This window comes from Bombus pascuorum, chromosome 16 (assembly GCF_905332965.1).
Source record: "Bombus pascuorum chromosome 16, iyBomPasc1.1, whole genome shotgun sequence".
Lineage (NCBI taxonomy): Eukaryota > Metazoa > Arthropoda > Insecta > Hymenoptera > Apidae > Bombus > Bombus pascuorum.
The window spans coordinates 1,066,962-1,084,591 of NC_083503.1; the positions used below are offsets into that span (position 1 = coordinate 1,066,962).

At 40.2% G+C, this 17,630-nt stretch overlaps 1 protein-coding gene across 12 annotated transcripts in view; it reads right to left on the bottom strand.

The window, feature by feature from the left end:
- The window catches only part of LOC132915036 (cyclic nucleotide-gated cation channel alpha-3-like), a 219,775-nt gene extending 203,089 nt beyond the window's left edge, over positions 1-16,686 (bottom strand). For 8 of the 12 annotated variants that reach the window (XM_060974644.1, XM_060974651.1, XM_060974653.1 and 5 more), the window contains exon 1: positions 16,196-16,682. The gene's annotated coding sequence lies outside the window, so the exon portion shown is untranslated. Of the gene's footprint in view, positions 1-16,195 lie in introns of all 12 variants that reach the window. The other 4 variants (XM_060974654.1, XM_060974645.1, XM_060974643.1 and 1 more) reach the window with 4 other exon arrangements.
- Between the last annotated feature and the right edge of the window lie 944 nt (positions 16,687-17,630).

The window sequence follows — 17,630 nt, forward strand, 5'->3', positions numbered from 1 at the left end:
TTTCCTGCTTTTTCTCGCACGTAGAATAACCTTCCGTCGATTATTTACTCTAGTTGAATCTGAAGTTCAAGAATGCTCTAGAGAATTTCCAGACTGGACGAAATTGTATTCTATATTTTCCACTCGTTTAAAATAATTTGAATCCGTCGAAATCGAAACTCGGTGTTTCCGAGGATGCTTAAATTGTTGGCATATAATAAAAATAATAAAAAATAATAAAAAAAGAAAGAAAGAAAAAATGTGAGAAAGACGTAAAGAGGGAAAACAGACGCTTTTGATGTAAAAAGACAGTTTAAAGGTAGAAAAAAAATGGAAGGACCAGGGGAGGAAAGGAAAACAGATATTTTTTCATCAGGCTGAGTGGTACTTTGGTGATGCTCCAAGTTGGCTTGTGAATTTTTCGAGATTAAAAGTGAAACGTGTGGAGCAACAAGTAATACTGATAAATAACGAATTGAAAGAAGGAAAAGTTATTTATGACGGTGTACGTGCGCGTATAAAATGAGCAATGCGTTTAATTAAAAGCGAAGCGAAACGATGCGATGGACGAAAAGGAGAAGGGGGACGACAGTTCGCTGCTGTCCCTAAATATAATATTTAAACTGATCTCGTTGAAAACTTTGCAGTTAGATCCGAGTCATCGGGAGAGCGATAAACCGACTGTGCTTTGCGATCGTGCAAAATAACAATTCCTGACAAACAGCGAAATAGAAAAGAGAAAATGACAATGTTCCCGACCGAAAATACAAAGACTAAAATAACTCATAAAATGTAAAAAAGGTATATAAAGTAGGTTTAATTTTGTTGATCGCTTCAAAGGTCTACCTTTTGCTTTTTTCTTTTTTTTGCTTTGTTTAGATTGAGCTTGAGATAAATATAACCGCAATATACATAGACGTAAGCGGCGAAAGCATTGACCCTGTAACAAATTAAAAAACCTCCAATATTTAATAAAAAAAAAAAAAGATTTGAGGAAAAGTAGAGTAAACGTTTCGAAGGAAATAAGATAAATTGCGTTTTGAGTTAGGTATCGATTGATCACTGTTGAACTACAACTTCTAGGAGACTTGCAAGACTTTTTAATTCTTTAATGCAATTCCTAACGAAAATTATTTTTGATCGGTGAGGATTTTAGTTGATAATTTCTCCTTTGGCAATATTAAATATTAGCTGATATTGTAAATCAAACATTCCAAAGCTTATAGAAATTAATACGATCTCTGATGAAACAAATATGTATATAACGATCAATTTGATTTTCGATTCAATTTCCTATCGATTTGATTTAAACAAAAGAAAAGCAACAACGCAAATTATTACGCGAGTTAAAAGGAAAAGGCAAAAAAGAGTGTAAAATAAAATTTCTCCAAAACGTATATACATTTATTACGCCATGAAATCGTATCAATTTATTAAATAGAGTTATATGTATTAAAACCGATCTATTGTCCATGAAATCGTAAAAGTTTAACGATATATTAATATCTTCCCTCTCGATATTTAATCTTTCAACATCTATGAAACCACCGATCCGATCCTAATACAATTTCCGTTGGTTTATGCTACAATTTCGTTCCGAAATTTTCACCAACTAAATAATTTAAGTCTTTCTAAGAGCCTTCTGCGAATACGTCGATATATGGCAAAAATTTTAAGGTATTTTGTAATACATGAAACAATAAAAGTTGTAAGATAAATCGTTTCTATGACAAAATATATAAAATTCGGTTTGTATACCTAGAGCTTTGTAACTGACTTCGTGTTTGCTAATCTGGCAGACGCATAAAACTTACATGACACGTTCGAGTGCATTGACGCTGCAGCATCGTATAAAGTATCGGCCGAACTGAATAAATGGAGCGTTTGTCCACAAATAAACTATTTTTCTCCGTGTTATTTATGGCTGCTCTCCTCTCTCGTATTTGGAGTTTTGTCATACTGAAATACTTTACAGCTCGTGCTGTACAATCGAGGTAAGCAATTTATGAAGCCTAGGTTGTCGCGCCTCTTCCACGAATCTCGCTCGTCCTAACGGCTCACCCACATCTGGTTCAATTTTCAAGTAGCTGCTGTTTAAAAAAACACTTTGAGACTTTGAGAACGCAGTTTGAGCATGGCGGAATACGTTTCGAGGATAAAAACTTAGCAGACGAGGCGACGTCGTTCTCAGAAAAAATCTTTTCCGCTGTAGGTTTCGAAAAGGAATATTTTTACGAGAAAATGCTCTAAACCTTCTTCTATTTTGATGTTTCTCGTTAAAAATGTAGGCTGACGCTTTTAAGATGCGGTACTCTAAGGGAAAGAACAGTCTTTTTAGTGCAACATCTCGAAAAAGATATTTATTTGACGTGTCGAACAAGAGCGACTTTTGAATGAGAAAAATGATGCCATTATATGAAAGAATCAATTTATTCGTACGCACAGGTACGAAATCTTTTTATTGTAATTGTATACTCTCTTCCTAGACTGTGTGTGTCACAGCGAAAGATAAGACTCTGAAAAATTACGAATGGCGGAGATAAATCTCCAACAAACTTTTAATTTAACTTTTTCCCTACATCTTTTATACAGTTTCTTAAATATTCACGATAATACGAAAAGTCAAAATCTCTCCGAGCGGGTGTTTCCACCCCTTCGACCGTTTTTCACCAGGAAGAAGAAATTGTTCCGTTACCAGAATCACGTGAACTACATTCGTGCAAAGTTCCAAGTTTCTTTTCGAATTTTCTTCTTGCCCAACTTCCCTCGTAACTCACCTACATATATGTACAAAGTTTTACTTTCGGACTAAGCCTTCAATTCATTAGCGAGTTAAAACTACTTTTAATTACGTCAATTATATTAAGAGCGGATTCTCCGTGTAACAACGATAAAATCGAGTGATTTTTATGGATCTCTTTTAGACCAACTAATGGACATGTGGGACTGACTGGACCCTTTTCGCGATGCAAATAGACAGACTTGAAGACAGGTGTATCGTATAAGTGCACCTGATATCGTCTGACAAATGTCAACTTGTTCTTAAGCGAAGGGTAGAAGACATTTTTATATCGAGTTAGTGTCAAACGAAAAAGATATTATTTCATTGTTTCATGAATACAATACGTTCTTTTACACGTGTTTGACTATACTTTCAACTCGGTGCCGATTTCTGTCAATGCTTTTTGCAAAGTATCATTGGTGGGCGATTTGTGATCGTCTTTGACAATGTAACCATTGTTGGCGTGTAGTCGCAGTCATCAGAATGATAAAGTTGTGACTTTTCTTAAAGTTAGATGGTCAACCCTGAAACTGAACGAAAGCATTTTTAAAAGAAAATGCACGAGAAAATTTACTTCTTTCGGGGGATAAATCGAGTCCATATTGTCCGAAAGAATATTACAAACAAACGATGGAATAAAAATTCGATGTTTCGTTCCTATGGAAATTCGTAACGAAGCGAATGAGGTCTGTACGAAATTGATCGACCAATTAGTTTTTCCAGTATCGCGCGCGTCAGATTAAAAAGTTACCAAACGAGGCGCGGTTTAACAAGTTGATAAACGATACGAGGAATTGAAACGAAATAGAAAAAATTACGTTTTTACCTCGAGACTATATTCGCATTCCACGAATGCTTTGGTCCCACCTATCTAGTAATTATGTCCAGAAAAAAAAAAAAAAAAAAAAAAAAAAAGAAAAGAATCTCTCGCTTTCGCTGTTGTTACACGAGAAACCTGCCTTAAACTTTGTCCCAAGCGTGCAACGCGGTTCGTGTTAAGTACATTCCAGAATCTCGTTTCTCGCCTAATATTTTACAGTTACGGCACATCGCGTAGTGGAGTATCTTTACGCTCGAAAAAATGTAGAACACGGTGGTGTCCTCGTGTTACGAATTGCATGAAACATGCGGCGGAGAGAGGCAAGTGCCGGTACGCTCCATTGAATTCAAGCCGATCCCTTGGCCAGGTTCTGCGTTTCAACGCTTTTTCTGTGATTTTCCAGCGTTTCCAGCCTCGTTGCTGCTTCTAACCCGTGCTTAGGGGCAAATAGTCGCGCGACAAAAACCAACGCGCCATTTTCCCTGTTACCAGATTTCTCTCCTGACCCTTTCTCCCGTGTTTCCGCAATTTCTACCCTTTGGTCGTCGTAATACGCGGCAAAGTGGAGCTTTCGAACGATAATTAGCATAAACAAGTATAATTTATACTCGTCTCGTAATTACAGCGTAAGTGGCAAGTGTGTAAAAAGCGGGTCGTAATCCTGTTTCAAATATTATAGGTGAAACTACGTTTTAAAGAAAAGGCTGTAAGTAGAGCGAGCATTTTAACGCGCTTATGCGGAATCTCAAAGCGCAAAAGTGCAAAAATACTTTGTCTATGTATATATATTAAACGAGAAATCCATATCTGCATTGAAACCGAATATGTAACGGTTGACGTTTACTTTCCAACGTATTTGAAATTGACGGCTGCTCGGTTAAACATTAAAACGTCCCATTATGAAATTAGTACGAAACTAACAGCGTTCTGACTGTCGAAACGAAATACGACACGATTAAACAACTCGAAACTCGCAAGCGCAAGGGAATTGGCAAATTGTGGTGTTGCGAGAACCGCAGACATTAAAAAAGAAAAACGCGATATTGAAAATTATCCAAAACGCGTAGACTCGTCGGACGCTGGCGACAGTGGAGAAACCTTAAATACACTGACGTAATAAAATAATTTGGTTTCTCATGCCGAAGCGTTCGTGGCGTTCGAGAAACAGCTTCGATGTTTCCAAGTACAAAAGTAACGTAACTCTGTGCAGTCGCTCGTATCGACGGAATTATGTGACTCGACAGACGAGGAGACACGGGCTCCATAAATATTTCAAGAACCTGTCGATTAATCTTAATCCCTATCTAGTTGAACGAATGAAATCTCAGACGAGAAAAGCGATTGTCCTATTAGTTGAAAATTCCATTAATCGCCGGTAAAATTTCGCGCTCTTATCACGGAAACACCGGCAAGCGAAGCGTTTCAACAATTTTCTGAATTTTACACATTCCATCTCTGGGATCCCTTATTCATCATCTTTCGTTTGCCTTCGTTTTCCCGTGACTTCCTCGCTGCCTGCCACCTTCTTCCTTCCCTCTTCTCCGGTCCAATTGAATATCTTTTTTGACCATCTATCCTTTCCCATTCGTTATAAATGTCCATACCATCTGAGACACTTTGCTTTAATGGTTTCTATAATATCTACATCAATTCTCATTCGCAGTTTTATCTTTTCGTTCGATACACCCACGTATCCTTAGTTTGTAGCATTTCATACAATAATTCATTTCAACTGCCTTTATCTTCGATTTATTACCTTCATTTATCTTTTATGCTTTCGCGTTGTACGTCCCTCTCTAATATTTATTGCTGTTTTACGTAATATATATATTTTTTGATACTTTGTTTTTTAATTATTTTTCGCTGCTCTCTGGATACTGCAAAAATTGGAATGTTCGCACAATGAGAAATGTCGTCTATGCGCCTGTTAAACATTCTACAGGGATATACCGTGTTATACAGTACGTATAGCGCACAGGTGTACAGCGTAGTGTCACGCTTCAGAATTATACCTTTTTCTGTTCTCTAGTTTTAACGTTGCTTCAACAGAGAAGTTCGTTAACCACACTGTCCAAAAGTATGGTTGTTCGGTGCTTCGAGATTTGTCAAATCTTCGCTTCAATTTAATATACATGCACACATTTAATTAGGCAATTGTGAGGCGTTCATGCTTGCTATCGGTCGATCGTTTGATTCACGAGCTCGCTACGCATTTCCGCCCGTAGCTACCGCACACAAGCTATAGCGTTCGAAGAACAGCCTTCGAATACAAAATTCGCTAACCGCCGGCCAATATTTTGCGTAGGCATTTTGCGATAAACTAGTTCCGCTGCAGCATCACAAAAGCAGCCGATAAACGATACCGACAAGAGATTGCAACGTGCGCGCCTGCACCGTTGCTTCGAATAAAACGAGATAATGGCTCCGATAGGAAGCACCGACCTGGGAGCCATAATGCACGTTGGTTTATTCGCCGAGACTGTGGCGATTTCAGAGGAAATGCCGCTTCGTTATTTGCCGCAACGCTGCCCAACTTACTTTCGAAACCGCCAACTCGCCGCACAGACGGACTTCTCGCACCATCGTACGAGGGAAAGTCAAAACGGAGACTACAGCGTGGACTTTTCCTACCACAGGAGAAGCTGCTTCTCCTCTGAAAATCATCGTCATCTTCGACTTCTCCTCTTCTTCGGTAGTAACTTTTCCCTTTCCAGTTGTTTCTCCAAACGGTTCGTCGTTTCTCTCGTTTCAACCTCCTGCCTTGCCAACAACACCATGTCGTTTGGCCACGTTAAGCTGCACAACTTTTTTACCGGCTACTCTCTAATCTTTCCTCGTTACTTTCTCTAAATCCGCTACAAAGATCGGAAACGGCATCCGGCTTAACGAGCGTCCTTGCCTCGCTTCTTCGTGTGTGCGGAGAAACTTTCTCGCTTGATTCCGCCCACGTTCTTCTCGTTTTTCCGTTAATTAATCGCAACATATTTTTAGAAATATTTCAAGTTTAGCCTTTCGTACACAAATTTTATTCTCTCCGTTCTTTTCGTCACAGTGTCTCTGATGCCCCTCTCTTCCATTGCTTCTCATTAATTTTTCCCGTCTGTCGGGTACAACGCGCTACCCTCGAATCCACGAAGAAGGCAAACGGTCTCGCCGACAGTGTGAGCGCTTAAAACGCCGACGACTTTACGAAATACGATACGATTGGAAGGTAAGCCAGCTCCTTGCAAGATGCAAATTGTCGTTAGGGACGTTATAGATAGTCCGATGATGCATATTTTTATGGGAAATTGGCAATAAATTGCAAAGTGGATAGGAATTTATTTTGTCTTTACGAGGTTACGATCACCTTCTATTTCGTACGTGTTGTATTTTCCGCATAAAAGAACACGATGAGTGAAATTTTCCATTTTTCTAATAACTGTTTTAAAATATCAAAATTCAATGCGCTGTCAATTAGAGGCACGTCCAACGAAATTGTGATTTCACGTTATTTTAAAGCACGTAGTAGCCATGCACTTTTTCCACTTTCCTCGCAATTAAAACATATTGCTCGTAAAAACGTTGAGTTTAAAACATCGAAAATCATTAGAATATCCAAGATATTAATAATTCCTTCAACGGGACTTGACAGATTCTTTCCACGTTCGCATATCGTGCGCTGATATATTCCTTTTTCGTCGTAAAGTATAAAGATATTAAAATTAGAAAACCGACAGAAAACGACTTGTCGTGTTTTCATCATAAGAGACAGGCTTATCGTGTGGTCTTCGTGTCTTAAAAATATAGCCTAGCTATATTCGTATATGTCTATCACAATTATTTCAAAGAATTCAGTATTATTTATTAAACTCTCGAGGAAATTTGCCAAGGGTGAAAATGTAGATGGGAACAATGCTTTTAGCTTGCTGCAACTTTAATCACGAACGTAATGTTTAAAAAGTGAAGCTTGCGTTATTGCAACAGCACGTTGTTTTCAGTATAGTGTAGCATCTTCCACGCGTCATATGCTTCGTGAAACAATTCACGCTGTTGTTCTCGTGTGTTCAGACGCTATAAGTCAATTATTCCACGCTACGTATTTTATTTGCATACTTTTACATACTTTAAATACATAATAATATTCGGAGAGTCTAATCGCTCGATTTAAAAACAACGGGGGATATTCCACTCTTAGTATACTTGAGAATGGCGAATATATAATTTGAAAAATAAACCTTTCGCTACGGTTCCAAGATAATAGCCGTCAGTTGCCGTCACAAACGATTATAACGAAGAAAGTTATTCGTGGTGAAAGCTAATCGAATTCGGTTTAGAGGGGCGCGATGATCGAGCGATTTCAAGTTGACGTATCGATATAATTACCAGGCTACGATGATTGAAATGCAAAAACAGAATAATTTGAGAGTACGGTGTGCTGTGATTGCAGCTAAACAAATTTATGCTGCAATAATTCCGATAATAATTATCTCGGCGCGCTACACGTCAAATCAACGAACAAATGCTCAGCTCCGCATAAATCTGTTAAGAAGCTAATATTGGTGCACCTGTTTCGCTCTTCAAACGCGATAATTTATCTGCGGCCAGAAACGTTTCTATATTTCCACTAAACAGTAAGCTAACAGTTAGTTTGCACGGTTAGTAAGTTACTAACAAGCAGCGTTACGCGGTTCCAAGTTGCAGATCTCGATGAAACTTTACGTACAAATACTTTATGCTTGCGTGCGTCTACCAAATCGCGCTACGAAGAAAAATCTCGCGGAAATAATTGACGAGAATTATTCCTTTCAACGTTCCTCGAAACCTGCACGGTCGCGTTCAAAGAGCTCCCTTTTAGCGGCCATACACTTAATGCAGTGTCGTTTGCATTGCGTGAAACGGTGCTGCGGTCCCTCGTTTGAAATGCTCTTATCGTCTTTAATCCCGAAAATGCTGATATTTTTACCCGACCACGCTGCGAACACGGTGCATTCTGTTTAGCTTTAATGTACGCTTGTTCGCGCCTCTGTAACTTAAAAACCGCTTAACCGGTTCTAACTTTACGGGTCCTGATCGATTCGCGTCCGTCACGGCAGTGTCGTGAGTTATGCACAGTGTACGGAGAAAAGTTTCCTCCGATAAGAGATCAAGCTGGAGAGAAATTACGTTTGTACTTCGAAAGCATCTATGTAAATCGCGGAAAGCCAATATTTCTAGAAAAGTACAGAAGCATGATATTTAATGCGGTATAGCGTTGCGCTTGCGCATTACAACTACTTGTTTCCTCCTCCGGTTTTAGTCGAAAATTGTAGTCCTCTGTTCTCTCTGTTGTAGTCTTTGATTCTCCGAGTCGCAGCGTCGGTTGGCTGTGCGTAGTTTTCTCTGGGATAGAAATCGAGCGAGATTTATTCGATCCACGAACGTCGTCGCTTGTCACATTCGCGCCTCGTCGTCGCTCGGTGCTAAAAAATCCGAGCATTATTCTCAGCTCCGCGGAGCCTCCTTCGCATTCGCGCTTGTTTCGCATCCGCGGGTGAATTTGCAACGGTTCCGGTGGTGAAGAATCGCGGAGATAACGTTGTTCGAGTCGGCGTCGACAAAACGGATGCGATTTCTGACGCGTGACGCAATCAGGCCGAGACAACGTCGCGCGCGGCGATAGCGCGCTCAGCTCAAGGAACACCACCGCGTCTCGTAAATCTCGATCGAGTTTCGCGGATCGAACACGCTGCCACGTCTAGGCAGAGTAAACCAACGCCTTGGGGGACACGCGGCAAGAAGCTGATTTATTATTTCGTCGCTCGGACGAAATCGGTGACTGCATGATTTATCGCGTCGGTCGGATGATGCATAAATTTGCCGGTGTGCCGCTAGCAAGAAAAGTCGAGAAATAGACAGAGAACGATCGGCATATTTCAGACACTGTTGCTAGTTTGCAACGTTTAAGAGACTGCCGAGTATCTTGGGGAAAAAAGAAAAAAAACTATCGACTTTCTAACACCGCCAACAATAGAGGACACGTTTGTGAATTTTCTATTCGATTTGCACGAGTTCTCTAACAAGTATTGGATCGTTAAAACATGTCAGAACCTCGGAGTATGTCAGAGTGTTTGAAATAATACAAAAGTTTATTAGTTGCCTTGTGATATTTCGCAGTTTTATTCCTTCCTCTGCTGTGATTCTTTGCTCGTCTTAAACGAGCTGGTATTCCAAACATGCTTGCTCTAGCGGTGGAACGGAAAAATTAGACAGAGACGAAGAGGGGAGGATGGAAAGGGGACGCGCAAAAAGAACGAAGGGGAAAAACGAAGGCGAGGGACGGGAGAAGCCGGGGGAAACCGACGATGGAAATAAAAAGCAGCGAGCTTCGTGAGAGCGTTGAATCGGTTGTTGCAGAAGCTCCAAGCTCTGGATGGTTTATGGGTATCGTATAAACTGCGCTAAATTTCCATACAAGGTCGAATGTTTCGCCCTGCAGGTGGCCGCTTTCTTTCTTTCGTTCCTATCTTCGATTTATCATATCGAAGGAAAAGCGTACGCTCTCTTCACGAGCGTTCCTGTATTTATTGCCAACCGATAGCTCGCGTGACAGTTGTAAAACTGTCGAATAAATGCGAGACGCGAGTCGGCTGTTTCATGAATAAATCGCGGTAATAACGCATGAATGGAATCCAACATCAGCGAGTATGCGAACGGATAGGCTGCAAAGCAGTGGAACGGTATAGTTTCCATTTAGAAAGCATACGTGAAAACCATATGTACGAGTGTCCTAAGTAGATTTGATATTAAGACGCGATTAAATGATATAAAAGTAAAGAATTCGATTTTACATCTCTTTATTTTTCAGTCCGAATACGCTTCTATTTATTATGCTTTTATAAATTAATATTTTTACCAATTAATATTCGCGGCAAACGATGGAGACATTAATAACGATGTACGTAAATCTGTAAGAAATCTAGGAAAGGAGCTAGCAATTTACGTTAAATGGTAAAGCGACGTTCGATTCGCGATTGTGTTTCTGTTTGTGCAACAACTTGGTACACAGACTTGGTCCATTATTTCCTTCGTTTGCGTGTATTCATAGAGCCATGGAATTTTCTCCATCGCGTAGCCAGCCATATATCTATGCATGTGTTCGTAGAGCAAGAGAATGGATTTTGCTTAACGCATATAGGCATTCATAGGATCAAAGACTTAAAGGGTATATTCGTGATACAAAGGGTTGCAAAGTGATCTTGCTGCAATTTGAGACTCCACTTGTACCAGTCCGATAAAATTGGAGGTTCGATCAAAGCTATACAAAGCAAAGTTTTAATAGAACTGAAATAAATGGCCTATCTTCTCGATTATCCGTGTGGATGCGTAAACTGTTTCATCTTCGAACAGACCGTACGATATTTCACGAAAGCAGACGAAACGATTCCTATCGCTCGTTATTCTCTGCGGTAACAATTTGCGACTGCGTTTGTTTATTACTGAAAAATTTGTTTTTTTTATGAATATAACTAAAAAAAAAAAAAAATGGAAATTAGATGGAGGATTATCGTCTTAGTATCTTGTGCATATTGGTATCTTCGAGTTGTTCGCAAAAATCTGTCCAAGTCGATACGATCGTACGATAAATATCAGCGTAATAGAAAATACAATAAAAATATTTTTGCAACGTAACATCATCTAATTTCTATGTAAGACAATTCGTTCGATCGCACACATCTCTAAACCATGTTATATAACCTCGACTTTTTGAAAGTTTGAAATGTGTTTCAAATCCTTGCGTACTTTCATCACTGACATATGCATTCAATTATAACTTTTGAAAAGCTCAGGACTTTTCTGCGACTGAGTTATGAAACTCTCTATGTAAATATCATTCTTGGGTCTTTTCGTTCCAAACATTTAAACGTGATACAAAAATAAAAGTAAGTGAAAAAAGTTTGTTTCACGTATCCGACATGGATCACACAATTGGCACAAGAATATTCACTGGGAAAACGATATTATTCCTTCGTTTTAATCTCGATTCGATCTCAAACTCCTACCTCTAATACCTCTTCCAACTAATCAGAATTTTTACGATTGACCTAGCTTCGTTCGATCCTCCGATCTCTCTCGGTATCTCTTTCGAGATCTTCGCCATCGTTTCTAATAAATTTGCCTGAATTTTTATTGCATCCCCTCCTGTCACGTTCCATCGACGTTCGCTTTCCCGATAGTTGGACCATGTCGCAGTAAGCAATCCAGCAACGATAATCTAAGCGATTCTTCACGGATGAAATGCGGCTGCGACTAAAGAGCAGGTTCCTGCGCTACAACTTCCGCCGCAGCCCATCGAATTTCCTTCCGGTTGCAGCGGCAATTCCTCGGCCGCGCTTTATGCGAGATTAATAAGCCACTTGATTTCACTTTACGGGCACATTTGTTCTCCGATCGGGATACCTCCGCGAAATTCCGTTACGCCGGTAATAGACACCTTGCACGTCGCTCAGATTGCTCAGATTGCTCAGATTGCCAGGCAGAATTTTTCCTGGCACGTGAAAAGTTTTCTCTCAAGCATTATTCTCCGACGCTGGCAGTTTTGGTGAGAGAAATCGATACAGTGTCTGCTAACGTTAAATTTGCCAATAGTTTGTACTTTCAGATACAAGTCATGTAATTAGTCTGCACAACGCCGGCTAACTTTCAAGTTACACGCTAATATCCATATTCTGTTACTTTCATTTCATTTCAATTTCAACTTTCATTTAACCAGTCGTGGTACATGCAAAGTTTTCTCTTAAGAATTATTCTGACGGTTTTAGTGAGAGAAATCGATACAGCGTCTGCTGTCGTTAATTTTGCGAATAGTTGGTAGTTGCAGACACGAGTCGTGTAATTAGTCTTGCACAACGCCGCCTAACTTTCAAATTACACGCTAATATCCATATTCTGTTAGTTTAATTTCATTTTTACTTGTATTTTTACCCCGCCGTGACGTCAAAATCACAAACCATTTTCTTCGTCATCAAATCTTCGAAGATTGTAGATTCATTGTAAAGATAACTGGAAAAGAAGGAATAATATTTGTTCATCTAAGATTTAGGTTTCGAGAAAATCGAGTTTGAAAATCTTTTCGGTGCATGTATACTCAACCGAATCTAAACTCGGTAAATTTCACTGTAAGTGCTGTGCGGAAGTTTCATCAAATACGCGATAGTTTCAAAATAGATTACGATTCCCCCTAATTCGTTTAACGTTTGCCGTTAAATATGGATTAATGTAAAGCTCGATAACAAGTAAGAGTTACGAAAGAACGATAACGTTTTGTCAATGAATTGTGTAAGCGAGAAAAATTTCACGAATATGTCAACTAACGAGGGAAATCATCCAACTAGAAAATAATTATTTTAAGGGAACTCTGTACAGAAGTGAAGTATTACATGCACGATAAAATATAGACGAAAGCTTCTACTTTATTGCTCAACGAGACCAAGTTTACCCTTATTTCCATAAATCAACCAAAGTCGCAAATTTTTCGTGTAGAGCAATTTTGCTCGATTCCCGTTGCTAAACAATCCTCAAGAGAAACTACAAAAAGTCCTATCTTACTAAAAATAAAAATTAAAGCGTTGCCAACAAACCTTTCTCTGATATGCTCGTAACAAAGTGGAAAGTTTGAGACTTGACTTCGCCCTTTTGCACAGTGCGGCAAGCGGCGGAAAAGGATTGAAATGATCTCGAATCAGAACGTCCAAGTATAATTGTCCTCGTAAATCAACGAGGAAACGAGGTACTAGGTCTGATGATTCTAGAACTAATTTATAGTGGGCCGTATAGTAGATTTATGGTAAAATATAAAGATGTGCGTGGAATGACGTTAGATCGAGTAAATTTTTTAACACCTGCGGATAACCAAAGTTATAAATTTTACAAGGAAAGAAGTAAAGCTTAAGGTAAGTCTGTCTGAGCAAATAAAATAACCAAACAGGCTATAAATTACAAATTTTTGGGGTTCAACGTCTTTTCCCTTGTCCTGAATAGGTAATACTAAAACTGGCGCCCCCATTTTTACGATTCTACCACGTGCCTCAAATATCGTCGCATAAACGTCGCACATATGGGCGGAACCCTGTGTTTTTCTATCGTTTATCACCCCAATCATATTTGCCAGACACTCATAAATTTAATTTGCCTCGCTCTCTATCCGCAGTTTGCCCTCACTCGCCGATCCTGTAATTGCACAAAATCCGATAAAATGCAATACCAGCATTCGGACAAACGAACACTGTGACAACGAACACGGGAAAAATCTTAATGTCTGCAGCAGCGACTGAAGGAGATCTTCCATTTTATCTAATTCTTCATTTTCAATCGTTTAATCTTATTTATTTTTTAATCTTCGGCCGTTTGATCCTAGCTTTTAATCTTCGGCTGTTTGATGCTGTTTGATCCTAGCTTTTAATCTCGCTTTCTAATTAAATAGTTTTATGATTAATTTTATTTCACTCGACCGGACGTCGATGCTAAGACAAGGCAATCTTTCGCAAAAATGACGAAACTCGACCCGTCATTGCAATTAATTCGCTGATATCCTATTAGAATAGTCGACGCGTCTATAAATAATTAATTAAAAGAAACGTGCCAAGAGTGATTAATATCTGAAAAATATTACGGCAGATAATACACGCGTGTCTCTTATTTATAGAATAAAATTACGCGAAATCATTGAAGCTGTTATTCCTACTTAAAATACACCTATACAATAATGAACGATATGGTGCAGCGAAAACAATGTGCTTGAATAAAATATCCTATTGCCTACAGCGCAGCAGATTCGGCAATTTGTTACGTTCGTGTTGTATTACGCGTTAAATATTCGTTATATTCGTTATGCTCCCTACATGAGTAACAATAGTATTAATTATTAAATCATTGAAATCGTAATATCTACAAACACCATGCATCTAACCAGTTTACGAAGAGGAATTCATTCATGTTGCATTTTATACCAAAGAATCGTTGTGTTTTGTTCGAAACTTAAAAATTATTGTTGCGAAAGAAGTGTGTACATAGATGACGCGAGTTAAAAATTCCGCCAAGAGCAAGTATAACGATACAGTTAGAGAGGACCAAGCGTCATACGCGAGACAACCGAAAAACTTTTACAATGTTTTTCGTGGAAAACGTAAAACTTGAGAATAGAGATATAACTTCAACGCGTATCAGAATACTGTGTTGCGACTGGACATTGTAATATCAGCAGCATCTATTCTATGGTAATATCACGTTATATTCTTTCTAATTGTACCTATCGTGTTCCAATTTTTAAATGAAACTTTTTAAAAATTTGTTCGATATACTCGCATTTCGTACGATACTGTATTTTACTTTCTTCTTTCTACGTATTTTGTTTACTTCCCTTCTTTCTCTGTGTATTTTTCTCATCTGCATTTTTCTTCTCAAGTATCACAAACATAAACCAAAGTCGAGAAACAAAATCCGAATATAAAAGGATTCGCCTCCCAAAGATACTGGCTTAAAGTTTCAATGCATATACATGGCAGAACCTACTTTTTGTCGCTCCTCTTTTACCGAATATAATTTTGCTTTTCTATCGATCTCTGCCAGTTGACAAAATCTCACGGCCATAACAGGAAATACATTAACGTCTAATGGAGTTCTCTACCAACCAGATTCGAGTGAAAGAGAATTTTCGCTCGAAAACGAAACGAAAAGCTAAGCTGACGTAATTACGAAAATAATTAAAGAAGTTCTTACTCGTCAAACCAAATCTACCTGCGTGCAGTAATATCCTGTATTCTCTCAAAGACCGTGATATTACAATCTAAATAAAAAAGGAAATAAAGGAGGGTCTTGATTTCTCCAACTATAGCCTATAGAAAAAAAAAATACTGAAAAGTATAGAAAAGAAATATTCAAACTCAAACAACGAATTAAAAGTTCCCATTGAATGCGTACACAGTCACACCGCCATACTCTAAATAAATATTTTAATGCTTTGATAAGATATGCACAAGGTGTCGGGTAAACGCATTATACAAAAGAGTTATTCATATTTGCTCGCACGCCGCTCTTTCAATATTGTACTCTATGAAAAATACCCAGCCTCGGGCCTTAGCTACTGCACAGATCCTGTAGTCGATATATAAATAAAAGCATAAAAGTCGGAAAACCGACAAACTGGATTATCATGTTTTCCGCCGTGTAGTCTTTAGATACACGTCGCGACTGACCTACCTCATCCTACAGGAAACAATAACCGTTGATTTAGAACGATATCAGCTACGACCAACTCGCAAGAGCCAATTATCGATAGGGAAAAAGACGCGTCCGCTTGCGCGTTAGTTGCAGCGGCCTATCTCAAAAGAGTTAGTGCCGTTTAATAGCAGGACATTAATACAACACGCAGCGACGTCGTTGGATTAAACTACTTCGATGTTAGTTCGGTGTCAGTAACGAGCTACTAAGTACCTAACCATCCTATCGTGCGCGCACCCACGGCTCCGCACACCTACACACGTTAGATCATGCACACGTAGATCATGCAGACCAACGGTGGCGCGCGCGCACACGCGCATACAACACACATGGATGGAGAGGCAGAGGAACGCCATACATTTGACCGTACTCACCACCAACACCGATGCTCGACGAGCACGTTGCTCCCGTTGCTCATCTCGTGTGCGACGCGGTTGAAAATACGGACGAGTGAGAACGACCAGGCCGCTCGATACAACACGGTCGCGAAATCGATCGAAAGAAACGGAGGCCGCGTCGTCGATCGATCATCGAGGGAATCGACACCGGTCGACCGAGCAACGACACCTCCACGACGCCACGGTACCGACACTCGCGCGAAATAGCGTATTCCTTTACGGCTGGCTGCGATGCAACCATCAGCAGCGACACCAACGACCACACCAGCCGACACACATTCGCACCAAAGCGTCGCCTCACGCCAAGACACACTTCCACACGCATCTACTCCTCCTTCACCACCCACCTCGTGTACGTGTGTTCTCTCGCAACAAGTTGAGTTTATCCTTGAACCGAACTCATCGCAGGCCCAACACGATGACCCGATACGACGACTCGACACGATCGCCCGACGACACCACCGAACCACGCTTTAGTCCGAAGCGCAGTGTCCAAAGTCGCGGAACGTGCACCACACGTTTCAGCGCTGCCGAAACCTGGCTCTTGCCGAAACGATCAAACTATCGCCGACTTGCGTTCCAAACCGAGGCGAACCGTCCGGCCATGTTTGCGTATCGTTAGAATGCAAATGAGCTGTTTGTATGCGCCGCTGACTGCACTCGTTTACAAAGAGCGTCTTCGACGTTGGCCGTTGCTGATGAAACTTGGACGATACCGGGCACTCGTACGTTTGTCGTCCGTGAGAAGAACGTAGCTATTCGCGCGGCTGCTCGTTCTACGTGTATGCGGTTATGGAAAATGTTTTGCCGATCGTATTCGATCGAATAAGTCGCTGTTGAAATATTCGGTATAAATATTCCGTCGTGCGGCTCGCTTCTCAATAAGGAGAGATTCGTTCGATGTCGATGATCGATGCTTATCGTTTAGAAGACACTTGGTAATTGCGTTACGATTCGCCGGCGCACGAATCACTGTGTTGGTCGATGAGATTCAGAGTGACGTACGTGATGAGAAATCGTCGCGGTACAAAACGTGTGCGGCGATCGTTCGCCTAAAAATCCAGCACGGATGCGTCAGCGTGCCTCTTATCCTTTCTTCCATCCCTTACTTCTACGGGCTGCTCGTCGATAAGAGCGTACAGTTATACGTTCAATTAGATTCGTCACGTCGCAAGGGGATTCTTTCTCGAATTTTCACGCTTCTCCACGATCCCTGTCCGACGTCTAATCCCTCGACCACTTCTTCCCCCGAAACGCGAAAGGTTAAGGTCATCGAGCGGCGCACAGAACCCGCACCTGGCCAGAATTTTATCCTCTGCGCGAGAAGAAAAATACGATAGCTCTTGGGATCGCTCACTCACGTTCCGCCGAATGATATCGATTCGCACGTTGCACAATCTCGCGTAACTTTTTC